This window comes from Leptonychotes weddellii, chromosome 6 (genome assembly GCF_054177405.1).
Source record: "Leptonychotes weddellii isolate Sample4059 chromosome 6, ASM5417740v2, whole genome shotgun sequence".
In the NCBI taxonomy this organism is placed as follows: Eukaryota; Metazoa; Chordata; class Mammalia; order Carnivora; family Phocidae; genus Leptonychotes; species Leptonychotes weddellii.
This window is the reverse complement of record NC_138374.1, coordinates 70,171,340-70,192,654: the sequence shown is the minus strand read 5'-3', so window position 1 is coordinate 70,192,654 and position 21,315 is coordinate 70,171,340. Positions and strand designations below refer to the sequence as shown.

Here is a 21,315-nt window from a genome sequence, read left to right as displayed (position 1 = left end):
ATATTTATCTTATGTGTATACAATATAAACTGAGTGAAATAGCCTTTTGTTTTATACGTACATACATACATACATAATACAAGTTGACAAATTTAAGAAGTGATTTCCACAAGCCATTCTCTTCTTCTTCAAATATTTTTTACTGGTAATCTAGAATCTTCCAGCATGGGCATCTATACCATTCAGCAAAGAAATGTCTTCTAGACTTGTTATGGACACAGATGTCTGAATGCCTAAGTTACTTCGAAAAGTGAAAAACTGAATAAAGATTTTCCCACCTAACAAAGCTTGATTGCCAATGCCAGAAGATTTTGAGAGGCAATTCTCATGCCATTTGAAAAGGAACACTGACTTTTACACAATGGGAAACAATGACCAGATTATAGTTCTGCCTAATGGTGTTAGGACACTAGGACTGTTCAGTTATAAATCTTAATTTTCTGAAGTATGTAACTAAGACAGACCCTAATCCCAAATGAAACTTAATTGAAAGTTGTTTTTAAAAACATGGTAGGAGAGATTTCTCTTTCTAGTGTTGCCAAATAAAACTGACTCTGGAGTTTCTTCATTGTCATTTCAGCCAAGTTAGACCATAATGAGAACCAGTTTTTTTACTTTAACCCAACAGCTTAAATAAAATTTAAAATCTAGATTCTTTATTAAAATACATTAAAAAGGGCTTTCAAAAAGCTTGGCATTGTGTACATATTTATCCGTAATAGGAAGTAACATCCCTATGTAAATATAACTAAGGGCAAAATATAGTGTGCATTTGTTCATTTATACTTGTGGATAAGGGATTTCTATTCCCTACAATAAGCTTTCCTGCATTAATACTGGAGAAAAAATTAGTTCAATACATCAATATGAAGAACAAAATGTAGCTAAAACAGAAGGCTAACACACTGTGTAGATTAGGTCAGAAAATCTTGTTAGCGACCCTATAACATGTAATTTACATTTGTGACAACTGACAAAGTCGTAATTGAATGAATATTGGTATAATTGGTTTGTTGTTCATCTCCCCCATTGGACTGTGAAAGGGGGGAGCTAAAGCACTTGTTTTGGAGAGTAACTGTTTACCTAGAGAGAGGGGCAGAGGATACCTGAGAGGAAGTAATGGTCATTGTCTGTCTATTACAGGTCAGCTCCTATGGTAGAGATGCTTCATTTCCTTTACTGCATCACAGCTCTGGACAGCAAGAATCAGAGTCTCCATTAAGCTGCTGAGAAATTGGGAGAAAAGAGATTAACGGACTTTCTCCCTTAGCAGAGCTGAGTCCAGGACTAGACCCCAGTACCATACTTTTTCTATCTGACCATGGTGCATCCTCAAGGGAAGAAAAGATAATCCTTTGGCTTTGTTTTTTATAAAGCAGAAAACCACCACTTTCTCCAGCCTCCAATCAATGGTTCATAAGCTTGGCTGCTCATCAGAATCATCTGAGGAACATTTTAAAAGTATCTGGGTCCCCTAGCCAGAGATCCTGATTCAGAAGGTCTGGGATCCTCCCAGGCATTTCTATTTTTAAAAAGCTCCACAGTTGAATCTGATGCATATTCAGGCTTGAAGTTCTGTTCATGTCCAAACCTAGCAAATGTTCTATCCCTCTCCTCCCCTAAATTATAAACATCTTTCTGGTTGAAAGGAGAAGATTAGAAGTGTATGCACAGTAATACTTAACTGAACATCTACTTAAGTTCCTGGCATTGTATAAAAGGATTTCGTAGGTATAGACCTTGTTTAGTAGGCAGGAAACATCGGATCAATGCTTACACAGACCCAGTTACCATTTCTTTAAGCTTATTAAAACATAAAATGCATACCTTATTTCTAAAATACACCTTATCTCACTCTTTAAAATTTCAAATATCATTATTCATTTCAAGAGTTCCGTAACAAACCATCCATCCAACCAACCAACAGGACAAAGCCTTCTTCTAAGCCCAAGACACTTAAGAATTCATGTTGTGCTACCTCTTGATCCAACCCGTTAAAACACAGCGTCTCTGATGCCCTGCAAAGCCCTTCACAAATATTTACGATCTCTAAGGTTTATCTCATGTGTACTCTTGAACAAGCCCTGTGAGCGACTATATGGGGCCTGACGTTCTCCTCTTCCGTTTTGGCTACCCTCCCATCCCCACAATGTCTGAAACGCAGGCTCTGAAATCTTCGCTAGTGTCTAAGTGTATTTACTGGTTGACACATCACTGATTTGCCACCATAACTTGCTGGACGCTGCTGCCCCTGCCAAGCACTGTGCCCATTTCTGATGGATACCACTTTCTCCTGGTGCTTTCGTGCCAATGAGCCGGAGTCCTTGAAGAGCTAAAGTTGCACTGGGCTCTCTGAAGTTCATGAGATGCAGAAGTCACTGTACGTGGCATGAGAAGTGGATGGCTGGTGGGGAATCCTGCACTCTTTGATTCAGTGTTGTATTTTTCCACACGAGTACTAGAGCAGTATTGCCCCATAGGCTTCCAAGACTGTAGTGCAGAGCTCTCTGTTTTTCTTTCAAGTTCCCTCCTGCCTATGTCTCCATAGGATTCACTTGGCCTTTCAAGTGGCAATGGCTGGTAGACAAACCAAGTGATGGGTACTGTGATATTCTCAGACAGTTCACTCCCAACAATCACTAAAGCTGTATTATTAGACTAAGTCTGTCTAACTCCAACCACCCTGTGAAAGCGTTCTCTCTCCAGAAGTTCTGACCCATCTCTCCCATGAACTGTCTGCCAGCTGGTCAGTTACACCAGCCCAACGAGACATGCCCAGACGTGTGTGAATTTGGGCAACGGGCCTGGCTTAGGCTCAAGCTAGGGACCACCACGATGTCTCTACATCAATAAGAATGTGCTTCCGAGTGTGAGCTAAGACAGGAAAGGGACTATTGAGGTGGTGAAAGAGCAGGTGGTCCTCTGCGTGGCCTTCCTGTGCCTTCCTCTGGGCCTCACACGCTGAGCAGGGCCAAGCCACACAGTGAAGAAATATCTTACTGAACAGGTGCAGAAAGGCTTCTACCAAGAGGAAAAGTTCTAAATCCTGAGCAGAACTATGTCCCCTAAATACTGGCCTACTGAAAACAAGTTTGAGAGAGTTGTAGGAAGCCAAGTCATCAGAAGCCAAGATTCTGTGTAAACACTCGTTTATACTAACTTACCAGGCAGCCCTGGGGTTTTCACTATTTTTTTTTCCCTCTAGAGATCTATGCTTCACGTCCTCCTCCATCACTCTTGTTCTCCCTCTTACGGTAGCTTATTTATTTCCTGCCCACGTGCACTGTCTTCTGTAGGCCTTGCTGGGAAATGTGCTTAAAATCTCTTCTGTCCAAATCATCCTATCCTTGAATTAGCCTTTTCTGGTTCAGACCCTAACCACGGGTACTCTTTTTCCTTGTCCTGACTTTCAAAGGTTTTGCCTTTCAGGGAACTGATTGGATGAATTGGAAGGGAGTTGGGGGCAGTGAAAGAAGCAAGGCTCTTTAATATTCTGACCCCGTTTTGTTCCCAGGTTTGTGTGTCCTGAAATGTTGTGACTTCATCCTGTAGATGACGGGGAACCACTGGAAGTTTTGGAGAAGCATGATATGATGAAATTCAGTCCACCCATAATGGTTAATATGGATTATGAAGGGAGGACACCAAGGCAGGCGATCCTGAGAGAGAACAGAAGGAAAGGGGGGGCAGAATAAAAAAAAAAATGAAGGAGGTTTTAAGTGAAGGATGTATATGTCAGCAAAAGAATGCAGCTATCAGAACTGGCCAATAATTTGGGAGAGAATAAAATGTACTAAATTTGAGATAGAACACATTTCAGATAATGGTCTTTGAGACTCTTAATGGTATAGAACCGAGTCTTGGATAGGGAAGATATAAACATAAATACAGAGAAAAAGAGTTAAAATTGTAGCACAGGCTCATATTACCAAAGGAAAGAACAGAGAGAACCAAACACCAAGAACTAAATAAACCCTAGGAACACCCACAGTTACCAGAATGGAAAGTGAAAAAAGGAGATTCGGATTTTGACCAGCGAGTGGACGCGAGAGGGTGACTCCTCTCATAACTCTTGTTACTTGGTATTACCCAAGAAATGGTAAGTGTGGCTTCACTTTTGCCCCCAGGGAAATGCTCAGACCAGCCCTGGCAGGCTCGCAGTCTCTCGTTCTAATGAAGACTTTTTTATGCTTTATTAACTACATTTCCCTACAATGAGGCCAATGCGCTTTTGCCTTAGGCTGCAACGAAGTGGTAGTGGTTTTTCCAAAGTATTGATCGATACATTAAAAATGCTCACGGGCAGGACAGGCAGTGCCCGGAAAAAAAAAAAAAAAAAAGGGAGTTCAATAAACATTTGTGGAAGGAACCAATGAGTGCCTGAACAACTTTCATTCTGCACAAACTGGGTGGAGAAATCGGAAGACCGAATAAAATTCTAAATGGCAATGGTGTTGTAGAAGTTGGCAAAGAGATGCAACAATAAAGATACAACAGTGACGATTTCTCTAAAGAAAACAGTCCTCAGCCAATAAAGACTTATTAGCAAGCCTGGTGTTGAGTGTCCATGATGAAAACAAAACAAAACAAAACAAAAAACCCATGCCCCTGAAAAACAGGGTTAAACACAAGCCAAGGATCCAAGCATGCTACACTATGATTTTCAAAACCGAGTTCTGTGCAAGAGTCTTTTCAGCATGTCACTGATGATTGACGGCAAACTTGCCCCGTCAGGCTCAGCACCGGGCCAGCCTTTGTTAAGGGTAATGATTAGCTTCCGTTTTAGGTCTGCAAACATCTATAGGATTTGGAAGGAATCCTAAGAAGACTGATCAAAGAGATTAAGGGAATAAAAAAAAAAAATGATAAGAAAATTGGCCCCAAAGAGAAAGACAAAAAATGTGGTTTATTTAACCTAAGAAAGAGGAGGCTGATAAGCAAAGAATGGTCTTTAAGTACTTTGTCAATGTGGCAAGCAGCTGGTCTGCTTCCTTGGAGGGAGCACAAGAGAAGACGGGCTTCCCAACGGTAGACACCAAAGTGGTTTCCCCCCCCAGGAACTGCCTGCATGCAGGAGCTGGGGTGTGCTGTCTCATTGACTGTAACAGGAAGTAGCATTTCTTTCTCTGGACCCTCCTTAGCATGAGGATACAGCTATGTATGCAAACAGTTGTCCAGGGAAGAAGGAAAAATTCCAGAGACACAGAAATCCTGTTTTATCTTTACAGCTCTGAAATCCTCACATACACTCAGGCATCAAGAGATGTGAGAAGGAACTCTCACAAGAATATTTTTTCTTAAGAAGCTTAAAAGGGTGGATTCTGAACCTTTAATCTTAAAGATCTTTTTTTAACATTATTCTTGATTAATTATAGGTCTGCTCTGCCTATGTCCCACTGTGCTATCAAAAAATAACTGTATTCAGTTGTTTATATTCCTAGCCAAGTGCAGAAGAACACTCTACCATCTACTATCCCACAAACCTGAACATTCACAGACTTTTGGAAAGTAAGTGACAACTTTTCTGAAAGGAACTATTTGCATGTCAGTTTCAGCCTCTAAAGCAAAATGACTAGAAAGTAACATCTTTATTATTGTTCTCTTCCAATTCTTGTCTCCTTTAGAAGTCAGGGGCCACTTTATATCAGGTTTCAAACTCGGGAACATTCGGCTACAGTCCATCCTTTGAGTTCAGAAAATTACAAAGAACAAAACGAAAGATCCTTTTGTTACATTCCACAACCTCAGACTCAGTGAGTCATTGTAGTTTTTTGGTCACAGACTCAGTTAAAAAAAGAAGCCAAGTAGAGTCCTTGCTAGATATTGTATGGAAATGCAGAATCCAGCTGAGACTCTCAGAACCAGAGGGGTTTCAGAACGGCTGGCAAAACAGCAGAGTCAGATCACAAATTCACCCTGTCCTCCCCTCCCGCTGAGCCAGGACACTGTATGGGAATGAGCGAGCGCCGGGCTCACACCTCAGTCAACAGACATCTGCTTGCTGGATGGATTTCATCCGTGCTTATGGTCACTCGGCTGTAGTTTGGAACAATATTGTATCCTGGTTGAACAACGGTCTCCTGGGATGTGCCATTCACGCTGCTAATCTTGAAACAATTTCTACTTGATTTTGGCCCTTGTTTCTGTTTTAGCTTCTTGAACTCTATCTCCTGGTAATTTTTGACCATACATCATTTCTTCAAACTGATTAAACAATTCTTTAGGTCTCTTGGCTTCTGTCCTCTGTCCTTGGCTGTAGGCAGTGTCCCTGATGGCTTTCTGGGCCATGTTCTTCTTTCTATTTTGTTCTAACCCTAACTGGTCAGCTTCACATAGATGTTGTGGCCTTACAAAGTTTTCATTTATTTCAGGGCCAAGTCAGAAAAGTTGCTGACCTCAACAGGTAGCATAATACAGTAAGTAGAGTACTTAGTGAGCACTTAGTATTTGTTGAATCGGTGTGTGAATAAATGACCCCTGTCATAGTCAAGCCACTGGCAATTTTCTGTTTTATAAACTAGACCTGCTACTCAAAATAATTGTATTCTGCTATCTACATTCCCAGGCAACTGTAAAAGAATACTCTATTATCTATTAGCTATTTAAATTTTTTTTTTTTTGAAGTTCTTAGTTTATTAATCAACCCTCTCCTGAACAATCTGCACTATCACCACAGATAAAGTCACTGCAGAATCCTTACTCCTTCTGTTGTGCAAACTCTAGCTCACTTGTTACCAGCACCAACGTTGGCTTTCACAGTCCTCCTGACTTTCTTTATTCTGTTCTTGCATTCCTTTGGCTGTTTCCTTGAGGTCCTTGTCTTGTCATACAGGCCATGTCTCGCAAGTCTATGTTTGGGTTCATTTTTCCTTGCATAATCCAAGGAATCCTAAATCATGCCAAAGCCAGTTGTCTTGCCACCACCAAAATGGGTTCTGAATCCAAATGCAAAGATGGCATCTGGTGTGGTCTAGTACATTGTGGCTAGTTTTTCCCGAACTTTTGTCTTAGGTACTGTTGCCTTTCTGGGATGAAGAACATCAATGACCATTTGTTTCCGCTCAAGTAGTTGGCTGGTCATGATCTTCCTGGTTGGGATAGTTACTGTTTCGTTCATGACGGCGGCGGGCGAGCTCCAAGCAGCCAGGGAGGAAAAGGCTAGCTATTTCAATTTAAATTCATTAAAATTAAACAAAATTTCAATTCCTCAATCACACTATACATACTTGAAGTACTCAACAGCCATATGCAGTAGCGCCTACTAGATCCAACAGTGGGGATATAGAATATTCCCATCATCACAGAAAGTTCTACTGGATAGTACTGGATTAGACCATTTTCAAATTGATCAGTACAATATTGGCTCTCTGGATAATCTTGTGCCAAATACTGACTCTATTTAACCTCTCAATGCACCTCAAGTACTATCAAGTACTAAAAACACTCGCCCTAGTCTGAAAGCAGATCACACTACAGTTTATTTTCCCAATCCGACAACCCAATGGTAAGAACCATCAGCAAGGAGAAACTTGATTTTTCTAAGTCATCTGAGTAACAAAAGATGATGCTGCATTGTTGTTGTTGTTGTTGTTGTGTGTGTGTGTGTGTGAAAGACATATTTGAACCAAAGACTTCATATCATCATTCATTCTTTCATTCTACATAAAATCCTCAATCCTCATATGAAATACATTCTACAGAGCATAAAGAAATCTGTAAACCCCCTCCTTTCACAGGGCGATCAATGTTCTTCACATTTATAAAGGCTCTGGGGACATCCTAATAACTGCCTGTAGAGCGCCTAAGTAAAGAAACAGTTCAGGTGATGGAATCTACAGCAATGCAGGACAGCCTTCAGCACCAAGGGAAGGGGATCTTCTCTAAACGGGTGTTAGCGAGCCTCGTTTTTTAAAATTTTATTTAGTTATTTTTGTTAACAAGAACTGTGTTTACAAATAATACTGCCTGAATCTGCAATCATAGCTTGGATGTGCAGTTTTACACGTATATACACATATGCCTCTATCTGCATTATACGCACATCCATATATACATACGTATACACACATGTGCACGCACACACACACGCACCTACTGGTATTCAAACAGATCCTGTGGTGAAAGAAGTAATCCTCAGCCTTCTAGATCACTGTATCTTATTAAATTAGACATTCAGGCTTGTAATTAAGATCTTACAAGTACATATTCACCCACAAAGCAGAATCACTCAGGTCAAGTGGATGGTAAAGGATATTACTTTCTATTGATTGGCCCGAGTGCTGCTGCAAAGTACAACCAGGCCGGTAACCACGCGATTTGGTCAAGTGCGTCTCTGCATTCATTTCCGACATTTAGGAACTGGGCCCTCACAGTTTCTCAGGGTGTTTTCCATACAAAGGACACTGCCTGAGGAGGTGAGTAAAGAATGAAATCCAGTCTTTACCCAACTTGGGGGGGGGGGCTACCTTTTTCTAATTAGCATGAAGGCATCCACCAGTCAACAACTCATACACTCCAGGGGATCCTTTTTTGATTCATACAAAGGTACTGAATGGGTGAGCTTCAGCCCTGTTGAGTGGTCTCCTCTCAAATGGTCAGAACTTTGCCTCCTTCGGTGAAGTGTGCCAGCCCACATGTCACCTCTTCCCACTACACACACACACACACGAAACTTTCAACTGGCATTGTAGCAGTGTGCCTTTAAAATATAATAGATAGGGGCGCCTGGGTGGCTCAGTCGTTAAGCGTCTGCCTTCGGCTCAGGTCATGATCCCAGGGTCCTGGGATTGAGCCCCGCATCAGGCTCCCTGCTCAGCGGGAAGCCTGTTTCTCCCTCTCCCACTCTCCCTGCTTGTGTTCCCTCTCTCTCTGTGTCTCTCTCTGTCAAATAAATAAAATCTTAAATATATATATATATATATATATATAAAATATAGACAAGCAAGGGTCACCAGCCATGAAGAACACCAAAAGCAAAAAGCAAACAAACAAAAAAAAAGCAGGAACCAAGAGGAAAGATAAACTTGAAAAAAAGTTTGTTATCCTCAGATGGATAAGAGAAGATACTGCATCTTAAGGACACAGACAATAAAAATAAAACAGTAAAAAAAATGCAACAGCAGGACAGAAGGATAATATTGAAGAAGCCTTAAAAAGTAGAAAAAAAAGCCCCAAAGATGGAAAACAGTAGAGAAGAGTGGGAGTAAGATGCTTTCCAGAGACGCATGGTTGAAAAATGGATCTCCCATGTACCTGTTCTTAGGAAACCACTGAGAGATGTACTCCACCCCAACGAGGGAGTAATGCAAGCAAGTGGGAAACGGGATACAACACCGGGCAGAGGTGGTAGAAATATCCCAAATGATGGTAAGAACAGCCCCTCTGAGGCCGACTCACAGAGCAACTCGTTCAGAGAAGAGTTCCAGAACAGAAAGCATGAAGTGAGAGAGTCTCACAGAAAATGAAATAATAAATGAATACATGAGTGAAAATAAATACATAAATCAATTGGTTGATAAGAATATCTGCTGTGGTTGGATGGATGGAGAGAATGTTTCCAGGTGGGCCAATCAGGCTATGAATTAATATTAATGACTCATGTCCTCAAAATTCCTAGTATTCCAAGTGTCCAGAAGCCACAGAAGGCAGATTTACTCTTGTTTGAGTGGGCTGGCGAGGGTTATAGAAACATTTCTTCCTTACTCTTCAGACTTCCACTAGGATAATTTTATCTAGAAACTTCCAGCTTCTCTTGCATGCCTCAGTCCTCCACAGTCGTGAATTTAGGCCAGAGGGGCCATGGGGAGGAGCTGGGTATACAGAGCTCAGCGGCTTCCTCCCTCCTGCAGGAAAACTCAAGTCTGGTCTTGCTGCTCCCTGGCATAAATTTCACAGGCGCAGGCCCTCCCCTCCAAAGGTCCACAATTCTCCAGGGCTGCCTGCTTGGCTGGATAGACCTGTTCAGTACTGAAAGTCCACTTTTGCCACACACTCCATCACATTCTCCAAGATGTCTTGTAAGTAGCAAATGGTGATAGTTTGATCTGCATTTGCCTGACTCCTTTGTCTTTCTCAATTTGGTTCCAAATTCGGGTGGAGGAAAGGTCTGTTAGTTATTACTCTCCCAAACAGCAACACTGTTACAGTTTTGTATATGTACAATGATGGGTAGCAGTATATTTTAAAGAATGAGCAATATGCAAGGTTAGAACAATTTAAAATTCAGGATTCAATGACTAATTTCCTAGAGTATAGAAGACAGAAAAGTCTCCTTCCTATAACTGTTTCTTTGCCTTAAGAGAAAATATGTTAATTGTGAAATATTCCAAACATACAAAAAGAATAGAAAATACTGTGAAAACACTTATGAGTCATCATCCAGCCGTAATAAATTGTAACATTTTTGCCATGTTTGCTTCATACCATATATTATTTTTTAAAGATTTATTTTTTTATTTGAGAGAGACAGTGAATGCTTGGGGGCGTGGCGGGTGGGGAGAAAGAGAAGCAGACTCCCTGCTGAGCGCAGAGCCTGATGCGGGACTCAAGAGTTGGATCCTTAACCGACTGAGCCACCCAGGTACCATATGTTAAAACAGACCATATGTTAAAAACAAATACATAACGGATATAGCCAAAGCCCTCTGAGATCATATGCTTGTTTTTTCTCTCTCTCTCTCTCTCCAAAGATAACCACTATCCTAAAATTGGTATCGTTCTGTCATTCTGATGAATGTGTTTTTCCAATACTCTTAACCTACACGTATGTATATACCATATAGTATTGTTTTATTGGTTTTCACGTTTTAATAAGTGGCATCATATTGGATATACAATTCTGCAGCTCGCGTTTCCCAGGCAACATTACCAATTAAACAGTGATGCTGGTGGAGAGTCGTAGGCTCAAGAGCACCTGACCTGAGTCAAATCCTGGCTCCAACCTATAACCTGTGTGACTTCTGGCAAGAGACCTACTCTCTCTGTACTTCAGTATCCTCGTTTACAGAATGGGGGTAATAACTATCCCCTCTCGGCGGGCTGTCGTTAAGAGTCCATGAGCTGCTCTGGATAGAGAACTCAGAGCTGGTGTACCTGGCATGTACCAGAGCACTGCAATGAGTCTTCCTTCTCAATGGGACTGATATGTTGACATGAACTTGACTACTAACACGCTGAGCTTACTTCTATCATCTTCTTCTGTGTTTTCTCTTTCCTTTGTTCATTTGCTCTCTTTTCCTGACTTTTATTTAACTAACATTTCCTAAATTCTGTGTTCTTCCCTCTGCCAGTTTAGAAGCTATAATTTTATTTAGTTATTTTTTTCTGGCACCACAAACTTAACGACCCATTGAATATATGTATATGCAATCTCCTTGGTGTTGTCTAGCATTTTGGTTCAATGTTTAAAAAAATACAAAAAATAGCTATTTGTTTGCAGCTGACAGTTAATTACACGTACAAATACATTTACAAACCTCTGTGCTCACTATTGCTCTTGTGTGTCATATTTTTCTCCTTTGGTCTTGCTTTTCTTCCTGCTTAAGTACATCCTTTAATAATTCTCATAGCAATTGTATGTAAATAATAATAATCCTTTAGTCTTTGGATAACTGAAAATGTATTCTTTTTCTCACAAAATATGGCTTTGGTCCTGGATGAATGTAATGCCATGTGTAGTGAAAGCTTTCTTATAATAAGAATGTGCTGATGACAGAATAAATGAATGGATGAGTCCATAGGAAATAGAAGGGGGCACCAAGGCAGGATCATCCAAGAAGCTTAATGTGATAACATATGGTTTCCAGAAATGCATGTTGCTTTACTCTCTAACAAATTGTTTCAAATGAGAATTTGCTGGAAAAAAAAGTTTGATGGTAAGACCAAAGAAGTTTGAATGAAGTATTATTTAATAGGAGTTGAACTGAGCAAATGTTTCTTGATAAATGCTCCTAAAGTCACGGTCCTAATACCTGACCCAGCTAAAGGTTAGGAAATAACATGTTACAACTGGAGATGAACAGAGAACAGCAACTGATTTCAGTTGTCATGATTATATGGAGGCATCGAGAAATACATCAGAAGGCAGCCTTATTAAGGAAGACTGCAAGTTAATAGGCATTGCTAGGGCAACAAAGAGAAACTCGAAGGCAGAAGGATATATTTGGGTACTGAAAAGAAAGGGAAGTATTAAAAAATGGTTTATAAACTCATTTTTGGATATGTTATCTATTTTAATTTGACCCCAAATTATATTTATCAGAATATTTAGAAAAACCCACATTAGATCAGGTACACTACAATTCTACTTAGAGATAAAAGTTTTCTAAGAGAAAGCAATGACATTCAAGTTATGGAGGCAATTCTTTTTTTTTTTCCTAGTTAGATGTTAGCAATGCAGGTGGTCACCACCTCAAGCCACTGAATCACAGCCATATATTTCCTACCATTCTTGGATTTTTGCCACCTTTATTCATTCATTGATTTTTGTATAACAGTACATGCTAAGTCTGGGCATTATCTTCTGCCAGAAATTCCCTTTAAAATGCCCATTCCAATGACCTGGTAATAGTTTTTTTTTTTTTTTTTTAAGATTTTATTTATTTATTTGCGAGAGAGACAATGAGAGACAGAGAGCATGAGAGGGAGGAGGGTCAGAGGGAGAAGCAGACTCCCCGCTGAGCAGGGAGCCCGATGCGGGACTCGATCCCGGGACTCCAGGATCATGACCTGAGCCGAAGGCAGTGGCTTAACCAACTGAGCCACCCAGGTGCCCCGACCTGGTAATAGTTTTAATGGTTTTCCAATGGTGTGTGAAGTATTCTCATGACTAAATATCAAGGAGAATGACATGACTACTTTTTGCTCTTGTGTAGAATTTATTTGTTCTCAGACTGAATGGCTTTAAGTTGAATAAGAAGAGGGTGACTGGGGAAAATGTTAGCTCAGCTCTTAGTGGCAGAAACAAAATTATTATCACATCCCAAAATGGGGACTGAGTAACCCCTGAAATAAGATGAAGCAAATCTAAGGTCAACAGAATTGTTAGCTTCTCCCAAACTCAATCTCTACTTACTTAGGAGTAAAGGAAGTAATCTGCTTAATGCATACTCGAGTGAGATTTTTTAAATTTTTATTTATTTATTTATTTATTTATTTATTTATCTATTTTAAAAGATTTTATTTATTAGAGAGAGAGCACACACGCACATGAGCAGTTGGGGGGGGCAGAGGGAAAGAGAGAAGCAGGCTCCCCACTGAGCCGGGAGCCCAGCATGGGGCTCGATCCCAGGACCCTGGGATCATGACCCAAGCTGAAGATAGCCACTTAAACGACTGAGCCAAGCCAGGTGCCCCTCGAGTGAGATTCTTTAAAAGAATCGGGTTATTAAAATCATTTTCCAAAGTCCCTTCTAAGCTTTGGGCAGAGAAGAGAATGTTGTCAATTAGAATCTTAATTGATTTTATGATGGTCTTTACACTTATGATAAATAGTCTAACTTATACCTTTACATTTTATGTACATATTATAACATAAATAATCATTATACATGACATACCACTAAACATTTTACAAGACTTGGAATACGTGTTTTACTTGTTATCATAGAAGATTTTAGTTACTATATCTTTTATGATACACTCACTATTGGTTATATCTGAAGTTGAGTCTTTGATTTGGAATGCAAATCTTTATTAGTGCGCTGCGTTTATAGAAAAAACAAATGGTCCATTTTTCCATAAACTAGTTTTATGGCATTGTGTCCAATGATGAAATGCAGCAAAAGGCAAGGACTGGTTCTACTGGGGAGCCAATAGAAAACAGAATTCAACAAATACTTACTAAATTTTTACTATGTACAAGACATTTCCATGGATTCTGACAAAGGTACAAAAAAGAACAAAGCATTATTCTTGCCTTGCAAGAAACTTAAAACCTGGTAGAACAGATATGTACTTGAAACACTCAGACCATGGTAAACACCATAGAAAACCTAAGGAAAAAGTTTGAGGTCATCACAGGAAGTCTCGCAAATTGTTTAATGATTACAACATCAATAGTAATCTACTGCTAAGTGTAGATATTGAAAAATAAGCACAGTTGCGTAAAGTTCAATGAAAGTAGAGATAGGGAAGAATCACTCAAATTCCATGCAAAGACACTCATAAATGAGGATCCGGTAGAGAGAACCCAAGTAATTAAAGAACTGATAAGGGACTGACATGGTGCTTTTAAAATCAAATTAAATTAAAAGGTGCTCTAAATAAAACTGAGTTTCTGAAATTTTTTTTGAATCATTTATATTTGTGCTAAAAAAGTCAAAATCAATGTGATTGAATCATTTATCTCATAATTGTCAGAAAATCATGCCCAAAACTCAATACTTTAACTACTCTTTGTACTTTCTAAGAATTAGCACATAATTTCATTTATAACCTAAATTTTATTATAAGGAAAATAAGTTTATGTTTATAACTTATAATTTTTAGTTATATTTTTCAAGTTAAAGTCCCCAATCAACCCTCTTATTCTTGCCTAGTATAAAATGTTGGTCCCATTCCCTATTTGAAGTGGATTCCCTTTGACTGGCCTTTTCCCTAGTGTCTATCATCCCTGGTTTAAAAGAAAGAAACAGCATTAGGAAAAGATTCAGAAATGGGAAAGTGTAGACAAGTCAGGAGAAAAAAATAGATTAATTTGATTTGAAAGATCAGTTGAAATCAGATAAAAAGGGGACACTGATGGGCCAATTTTAGTTGGTGGGCACTGGGGAGCCCCTCAAAGTTTATTTGCACGGGAGAGTAAAATGACCCGAGGTGCCCTTAAGAAGATGATTTTGGGGGCGCCTGGGTGGCTCAGTTGGTTAAGCATCTGCCTTCAGCTCAGGTCATGATCCCAGGGTCCTGGGATCGGGCTCCGCATTGGGCTCTGTGCTCAGCAGGGAGCCTGCTTCTCCCTCTCCCTCTGCCTACCTGTCTGCCGACTTGTGATCTCTCTCTCTCTGTCAAATAAATAAATAAAATAAATCTTAAAAAAAAAAAAAAGATGACTTTGGTTTCAGTTACAAGGATGGGTTAAAGTAGAAACGGGGGTCAGGAAGGGCCCTTATAAAAGTGCAGGCAAGAGGTCAATGACACATGGGGTTGTGACAGAGAGGATGACAAGCCAATGGGATGACCTTGCACTGAACATAAAGGGAGGAACAGGTTTGGTGAGGAAAGCGAATGCCAAAATTAGCTTTGCGCGAGTTGAACTCCACAGGCAGCCCGAGCCCCGGGGCCTAAATCATGAAGGAGAAATCAGGGCTAAAAATAAAAAGATTTGGGGTCTTCTGCACAGAAGGTCCTGGAGTAAATGAAATTGCTGACAGAGAAAGAACAGAAAAAGAAGAGACTTCAAGACAAAGCCTTGAATACTGCCTATATTTTAGGAGGAAGGGGGAAGTCATTTACAAAGAAGAGAAAGCGTGATCACAGAAAGAAAGCAAGGGGAGTTCAGGTCCAGAGCAGCCGGGGGTTGTATATTCACATATTTGTCCCCTTAATCTGGAGACCTGCAGCATTATGTCACAGACAAGCAGCCCTGGACAGGGTGGCGTGAAGATGGGATCCAGCCCCGGCTTCCCGGAGTAGCCATGTGGCCCAGTACCCGACACACACCCCTCTGGACGTGGACAGCCTCACTTGCATAACGGGAGATGGCACACACTTGGGAGACGGGCTCACACCCAGCTGGCATTTCAAACTGACTATCCCATTACAAGAAAAAATAAAAAGTAACCTTCCTTCTCCAAGGAACAACATTTTAGAGGTTATTAAAAGCACTGGCGTTAGAAGCAGACACACGAGATTAATACTGGTTTGGGGGGCTCATAGATCTAGAGCACTGAACAAGTGACTTAGGCTCTACACTGCTTTCCTCTTGGGTCAACTGAGGTCAAAACCATTGGCTCCCCCCACAGGCTGCAGTAAGAATTACAAGAGACACGGAAAGGTACCAGCATAGTTCCTGGAACCTAAAAGAGGTTCATAAATATTTGTTGGCTGAATGAATAAACGCCGGCTGGTATTCCTGGGAAAAAAGGCTAAAACAGGATAGAATCATTCAAGGAAGAACCATCTGAAGGTGTAACTTTGAAATAAATACAAAGTATGAGGGGGAGGGTAGAGGTTACAGGGACACTAATGAAGAGTCTTATATCCTCTGGGCTCTAATATCAGCTTTTTCCCTTAATGTTCGTGTGACTTGAGCAAGTCGTCTCATTCTAAATCTTGGGGACAGGAAAAAATTGAAGCAAAAATGGCAGACTTTTTACATAAATTAAATCTGAGTCCATGAATGTTAACTACATTGTTCTCAGTCCTTGTTTTGTAGATTTGTATCATAATAATCATAATTTTTAATTATTGATCAATTAGGACAATAATATTTGTGTCACACGAGAAAGATGTGAGGTTCAAATAAAATAATGTAAAAGATACCGTAACTTTTTTCACATGGTTAGTGCTCAATACACAGTTGCTATTGTTATTTATCACTGTATGTATTATGACTAGATCACTCTAGGAGACAGAAGTACAAGCAAAGAGGGAGGAGTAAGCATGAGTGAGTATACAGTGTAAGTCTGCGGGGCAAAAGGAGGATGGTGCACAGGGCGAAAATGAAACGAGCTTGACTGAAACCCAAGAGGGAAGCCTGGCTAACTAAAATGCTAAGTTTCTATGATTTAGAAAAAAAATTATATCAACTCAACAGAGTCACTCTGCTTGATTCATGCCGATCAGACATTCTCAGTGATGTAACTTTTTCATCAATAAAATTGAAAAAATAAAATAACGTTGATGATCTCCTATGCATATATCCAAGAGAGACATATACAAATTGCTCACCAAGGGAAACCCACAAGAATGTTCACAGGAGGGGCACCTGGGTGGCTCAGTCGGTGAAGCGTCTGCCTTCAGCCCAGGTCATGATCCCAGGTTCCTGGGATAGAGCCCTCCATCGGGCTCCTTGCTCAGCGGGGAGCCTGCTTCTCCCTCTGCTGTTCTCCCTACTTGTGTTCTCTCTCTTTCAAATAAATAAATAAAATCTTAAAAAAAAAAAAAGAATGTTCACAGGAGCAAGCACTATCTGTAGAAGCATCAACAGGAAATGGGTAAAATGTGCTAGGTCCCTCCTATGCAATACTACACAGCAGTAAGAAGAAATGATTTTAACTACATGTATCAATAAGAGAACTCTCACAAAAAATGGCAAGAGAAAGAAGCTAAACACTTAAGTGCATGTACTGTTTGATTCCATTTATTTATTTATTTATTTATTTTAAAGATTTTATTTATTTGACAGAGAGAGACACAGCAAGAGAGGAAACACAAGCAGGGGGAGTGGGAGAGGGAGAAGCAGGCTTCCCGCTGAGCAGGGAGCCCGATGTGGGGCTTGATGCCAGGACCCTGGGATCATGACCCGAGCCAAAGGCAGATGCTTAACGACTGAGCCACCCAGGCGCCCCTGTTTGATTCCATTTAAATGAAGCACAGAAACAGGCAAGAAAAAATCTATGCTTAGAAGTCAGGCAAATAGCTACTGGAGGATGGGAGAGCCAGTGACTGGACAGGAGTGTGAACGGGGGGCTTCTCAGGGCACTGGTGTGTCTTGTTTCTTGGGAGGGGCACTGGTTATATGGGTGTATGTTCAGTTTGTCAGAATTCATCAAGATGTGTACTTAATACACGTGCATTTTTCTATATGCGTATTTCAGTAAAAGTGAAAATAGAAGGCAGAGGAAAACATGGTGTGAATGATGACAGTTTTATAAGTGAACTCCTTCCAAATCTAGGGTCCCCAGGGGACCCTGGAGGAGAAAAGAATGACATACTTGTTGAGTCACTTGAGAATTTCAGCAGTGGAAAAATATAATTTATGTTCAGAGATGGTTAACGCAGCACAATTGTGTGGAAATACAGAATTTGTCTATGAATTCAAAACAAGCCTCAGATGCAGAGATCCAGATGGGGACTTTATTTACTTATATGTGATTCCAACTGGAAAAAAAAAATCTATCTTTGGAGATTAACCTGGAAATTAACTCCCACAAACAATGGAAGTGTCTGGCATGCACATGGGGAGATTCACTCGGGGCCCAGAAGTTTGCTGATTTTGAAATGGATGCACTACGAAAAAACTTTATTTAAAAGAGTTGACTAGAAACAGCCGCACTTTGTCATCAGAATAAAAATCCACAAGTATTCTAAGACTTCAAAAAATACAACAATGTGACCTCATTAACCCTTAGAGAAGACATTTCTGCCATGCTTGTGTTTGATCACCTCAAAATCTCTTGCAATGCCTGCCTTTTAGAGATGCCTCCAGAAAAGTGTAAAGGGGGCAGAACTTGAAAGAAATAATAAAATACTTCATTGCCAGTGTGAAATCTGATTTTTTTTTTCTTTTCTGAGGTTTTGAGCATGCTCGGTTGCAGTGAATCCAACTGCACAGTTAAGAGGGCTTAACTATGGGTTGAGGCACTTAAAATAAAAGCAAAACAATAGGAAAAACTGAGGGAGATTTAGGGGTTAGTTTTAGACATTATCCTGTCAGGTCCTTTGTTCCAGTTTTCCCCAAGAAGGAACCTACTTAAGAAAACATCCGTGGCTGCTGACTTAGGTTACTGAGGGAAATTATAACTCCTTGATGGAAAATGTTTAAGAAAAAAGTTAACCGGCGCTTTTTTAATTACTTGGAATTACTTCTCCCCAAAAGGCAGTGGCCAAATAGGGTGTCTTCCAGATTTATGACTTCATTTTGTTCCCTGTTTCCATAAACAATATTGAGAGTCTCTCTTTAATGGGGTGACACATTCTGTGCCCGCCAGAAAAACGTAAGCCCTAAACCATAGTGAACATAAACTACAGTTTCAAGGGATTTAGAAATTGTTTCTACAAAGACTAAGTGAGGTGGACAGTTGATAAATTAACCAGCTAATTCAGGCAAAAGTATCTCCAATTTTTGAGAGGGAGGAAAAAAGACCTGCAGATTAGCTGTTGTATTATCTGGGTAACTGTGCGAGTCTACACTGTCCTTTGTGTAGATACAGCTCAGATGTTTTCTCGTTGTGTAATAACACTACCTTGGAGTGAAAAGATTTTATTAGTTCACAAAACGCTTCCACATAGAGTACTCGCAAAAAATAGTATATACTGAAAATACTAAGAATTTGGGGGTGGGTAGAACTCTATCACTTAAGAACAAAGGAGAATTCAGAAAATCATAGCATATATTCCGAGAGAACTTTGGAGACCATGAGTCCAAATTCATCACACTTCAAAATAGAGAACAGAACCCAGAGATCTGGAATGAGAACACTTCCATGGGATACAGAGTTGTTGCAAAGACTCCTAGTTTAAGTTTATTCCGTCTGGAGCCCACAGTCACTAGAGTGTAAGCTCCATGGAGTAAGTACGCTGCCTGTTTTCCTAGCATCTAGTGCATCATCTGGAAACAGAGAAATTACTCAGCACATATGTGTTGAATAGGCTAATTTCAGTAAATATCTAACTTGCTTTGTAATATGAGCATATCCAATGCCTTCTTGAATCCAATTTCAGATTCATAATTTCAGAGTCAGTGTAACATGTTCAAAAGTTCAAATCAATCAAAATAAAAATTTACAAAAGTAAATTTGTATTTACTTTTGAATACTCCATCAAGCTATACTGTATTAAATGCATCAAATGTTCATGATCTAATTTTTCAATATTCACATTCATTTATTCTATCACTGGATTTTTAACCACCATTCATGAACAGAATAGTCTGTTATCACTTTAATAACATAAGCCACAAACTAACAAAGATGAATTAAACTGGATACCACCTCCACCAGAATGTTAATATAATTGCAACTATAAAATTTATATTGTGATAAAAAATACTTCAAGTAATCACCTAGTTTTCAAAATATAATATTTTTTCCTATTTTGTAAAGTCTTGCTTTGTTAACATGTTTTCACCACTAAAAGACGTAGTTTTGAAAAATGCCTGTGGAGCAACTCTGCTAGGTTATGCTATCATGACTTCTGAAAATTTACAAGCCAAAAGCCAAAGACAAGCATTTCATAAGCTATTGTGGCAATGAGAACAGCAACTGTATTTGGGTTCAAGGAAGTGAACATTTCTAAAACACTACCTCACTATTGCACATGCAACTATAAACTATTATATTTTTTCAACAAATATGTAAGAACTAACACATCCAGACAACTGCACTGTTTCAAAAATGATGCTGTTATACCAGAGTTGTTACTATTATTCTAAACATTTTGAAAAGTCCCCTTCTGGAACTGCTTTTAGAGAACACAGCTCATTCTTTTGACTATCTGCAAGGATAGCAAATCTTTTTCCTTTGAAAGTGGAAAATTGTCTGAGAAGAGTCAAAAATTTTTCAGGCCCTGGTTAAAGAAGTAGGTATGTATCTGAAAGAATGTGTGACTACAACAACAATTTGAAGAATTTTTCCAGGGTGGCTCCAAATTCCCAAATCCATGTTTATGTAGTTTCAAAAAAAAAAAAAAAACTTTGTTCTAGTTTTATTTAAGAGAGTTGACCATAACTTTTCTTTAAAAAAACTTCCCAAAAATTTCAAGAAAATATTTTGAGAATTATATAGTAAGTACAAATTTCCAGAGAAACTCTCTCAAGGACACATTGTCTTTTCTCTACACATCTATTCAATATTTTGATTGTGATTCAAAATTGCTATGCTTGTTTTACATCAACTGCATTTTTTTTCCTTTTTACTTTTTGACCTTCTTCACCCATGTCTCCCACATCCCCACCCCCTCCCTGCTTCTGGCAGCCACCAATCTGTTCTCTGTATCTATGAGCTTGTCTTTTTTTTTTTTTTTAAGATTCCACATATAAGAGAGATGATACAGTACTTGTCTTTCTCTGTCTGACTTAGCTCACTTAGTATAATACTCTCAGATTTCAGCCACGTTGTCACAAATGGCAAGATCTCATTCTTTTTAGTGGCTGAGTAATATTCCATTGTATATATATACACACCACATCTTCTTTATCCATTCATCAGTAGATGGACACCTGGGCTCTTTCCATAGTTTGGCTACTGTAGATAATGCTGCAATAAATATAGGGATGCAAATATTTGTTTTAATTAGTGTTTTCATTTTCTTTGGAAAAATACTCAGGAGTGGAATTGTTGGATCATACAGTAGTTCTATTTTTAATTTTTTGAGGACCCTCCATACTTTTTCCATAGCACAAATTTACATTCCCATCAACAGTGCACAAAGGTTCCC

At 39.5% G+C, this 21,315-nt stretch overlaps 1 protein-coding gene and 1 pseudogene across 4 annotated transcripts in view; both read right to left on the bottom strand.

Moving 5' to 3' along the window:
• The window catches only part of RNLS (renalase, FAD dependent amine oxidase), a 262,142-nt gene that overhangs the window by 201,112 nt on the left and 39,715 nt on the right, over positions 1-21,315 (bottom strand). The gene's annotated exons all lie outside the window — the stretch shown is intronic.
• On the bottom strand, positions 5,521-8,914 carry LOC145722240 (small ribosomal subunit protein eS24 pseudogene; annotated as a pseudogene).